Source organism: Megascapheus bottae, chromosome 4, assembly GCF_031878675.1.
Source record: "Megascapheus bottae isolate mThoBot1 chromosome 4, mThoBot2.hap1, whole genome shotgun sequence".
Taxonomy (NCBI): Eukaryota; Metazoa; Chordata; class Mammalia; order Rodentia; family Geomyidae; genus Megascapheus; species Megascapheus bottae.
Genome location: NC_143512.1, coordinates 16,597,379 through 16,600,301, shown reverse-complemented (window position 1 = coordinate 16,600,301; position 2,923 = coordinate 16,597,379). Strand labels below are relative to the sequence as shown.

The 2,923-nt window shown below is 42.6% G+C and overlaps 1 pseudogene; it reads left to right on the top strand.

Annotated features, from left to right (window-relative positions):
- The first annotated feature begins 1,342 nt into the window (after window positions 1–1,342).
- On the top strand, window positions 1,343–2,063 carry LOC150064107 (ferritin heavy chain pseudogene; annotated as a pseudogene).
- Window positions 2,064–2,923: the final 860 nt, after the last annotated feature.

Sequence of the window (2,923 nt, the reverse complement as noted above, 5' to 3'; positions counted from 1 at the left end):
CAGGGGAAAAAAACTCAGTGATAGTTTCCAGGCCCTGAATTCAGTCCTCACAACCAGCACATGCACACACACACACACACACACACACACACACACACACACACAGAATATGGGTACAGTGGCATGCTCCAGGCATCACTTTGGTACATGATGTAATCTGTAAAAGATGCAAAGGTAGAAGGAGCCAGAAGTTTTGTTGACCAAGCATTGCTAGTAGTCCTAGGTTTTCCTACATCTAGACTTTCAGAGCAATACACTATTGATTATTGAGAATTTTCTGCTATATGCAACAGCACTAAACTCTTAATCATTATCACCTATGGATGTCTTTGTCTCTTGCTGGCATAAGGTTTCGCTCATCCAGTCTACTTTCTCATATAAGAGAAACTAAGAGTGAACCTAACCATCTAACTAGAGAAAACCATTAGGATCCTACTGTTCTGAAGTCAAACTTTAAGTTAATTTGTATCAACTTCTGACATATGTTTCAGATTACCATCTTCGATTTCTTCCCAAGTATAATGTCCACGAGTTACTTGCCTTTTCCCACAAATTACTTGCAAAGGCAAATAATGCTATTAATAATACTTAAGACTCCGTGACTGCATTCCCCATTGCATGAGTAATCGCTGCCAAGAAAGAAGTCATCAGATTTGCAGTAAACAGTGCTGCTTCTCTTCAGAATAAATACTTTCCTATGCTCAATTCCATTTACAAAAATGCTTGGAAAAGGAGAATTGTGGAACTGTCATCCTAGGCTAAAGAGATAGCAGACTCACAAAACTTTCTCTTTTTTTTTTGCCAGTCCTGGGCTTGAACTCAGGGCCTGAGCACTGTCCTTGGACTTTCTCAAGGCTAGAGCTCTACCACTTGAGCCTCAGCACCACTTCTGGCTTTTTTCTATGTATGTGGTACCGAGGAATCGAACCCGGGTCTTCATGCATGCTAGGCAAGCACTTTAACCACTAGGCCAAACTCCCGGCCCTCGTAAAACAACTTTCTTAATAGAGGCCCAAAACACAACAAACTAAAGGAAGGTTGAACAAATTGGACTGCATTAAACTGCAGAGCTTCTGTGTGACAAAGGACATAGCTAGCAAGTTAAATAGAAAGCCTACAGAGTAGGAGATCTTCACTAACCATACAACAGACAAGGGCCTCATATCTAACGTATACCTACAGCTCAAAAAACTTGAATCTCTCAAAAACAAATCCTCAGAGATGTTCTCCGCTGGCTCTGAGCCACCAACCTCCCACCACCTCTCCACCGCGTCCTTGTCCTTGGACCGCCTCCGGGCCTCCACCGCCCCTTCTGCGCTGCGCAGCTACCGCATCTCTCCTAGCCGCTGCCATGACGACCACATCCCCCTCGCAGGTGCGACAGAACTACCACCAGGACTCGGAGGCCACCATCAACCGCCAGATCAACCTGGAGCTTTACGCCTCCTACATCTACCTGTCCATGTCTTACTACTTTGACCGAGATGATGTGGCTTTGAAGAACTTTGCCAAATATTTCCTTCACCAGTCTCATGAGGAAAGAGAACATGTGGAGAAACTGATGAAGCTGCAGAATCAGCGCGGTGGCCGCATCTTCCTGCAGGATATCAAGAAACCAGACCGTGATGACTGGGAAAGCAGGCTGAATGCAATGGAGTGTGCATTGCACTTGGAAAAAAGTGTGAATCAGTCACTACTGGAACTGCACAAACTGGCCACTGAAAAGAATGACCCCCAATTGTGTGACTTCATTGAGACTCATTACCTGAATGAGCAGGTGAAATCCATCAAAGAATTGGGTGACCACGTCACCAACTTGCACAAGATGGGAGCCCCTGAATCCGGCATGGCAGAGTATCTCTTTGACAAGCACACTCTGGGAGACAGTGATAAGAGCTAAGCTTTTGGCCGATCCCCCAAAGCCACAGTGACTTCTCGTCACCGAGGCAGTGCATGCATGTTGGGGTTACCATTATCTTTTCTATAAGTTGTACCAGAACATCCTAAGTTCTTTTAATTTGTACCATTCCTTCAAATAAAGAAATTTGGTACCAAAAAAAAAATCCTCAAAGAAAAAACCATCCCATTAAAAGGTGGGCTCAAGACTTAAAGAAAGACTACTCGGAAGAGTAAATAAGAATGGTCAATAGACTTATGAAGAAATGCTCAACATCTCTGGCCATAAAAGAAATGCAAATCAAAATAGCTTTGAAAGTCCACCTCACCGTGGTTACAAAGGCCATTATCAAGAAATCTAATAACAGATGCTGTCAGGGATGTGGACATAAGGGAATGCTACTATACTGTTGGTGGTTCAACCACTCTGGAAAGCAGTATGGTGATTCCTCAAAAGAATAAACATAGAGCTCCCCTATGACCCAGCAATTCCACTCCTGGACATTTACCCAAATCTCCTCAAACAAGGTCATATTAAACCTATCAGCACAACCATGTTTGTTGCAGCATTTTTTACCATAGCTAAACTATGGAATCAACCCAGATGCCCCTCGGTAGGTGAATGGATCAAGATGTTGTATATATGCGCAATGGAATTGTATGTTGCTATCAGAAAGAAGGATGTCACTGCCCTATTCATAAGGAAATGGAAAGACTTGGAAAAAATCATATTAAGTGAAGTAAGCCAGACCCAAAGGAACATAGGCTCAATGGTTTCCCTCATTAGTAGTAATTAGTACACATCTAGGATTTTCCTAACTCAATAGTTCAAAAGCTATGCACATATGGCCATATTGGGAAGAGGCTAAGTGAAATGAACTCCAGGATAGGGAAGCAAAGAGAGTTATCCTTATGGTTGATGTTTTTTATGTACTATGTGAAGTTATTTACTATTTTTTTTCTTTTATTCTGTTGTTGTTTCCTCCCTTAGGGTTTTCCCATGTTGTTGTATCTGTCTTTGGTACTT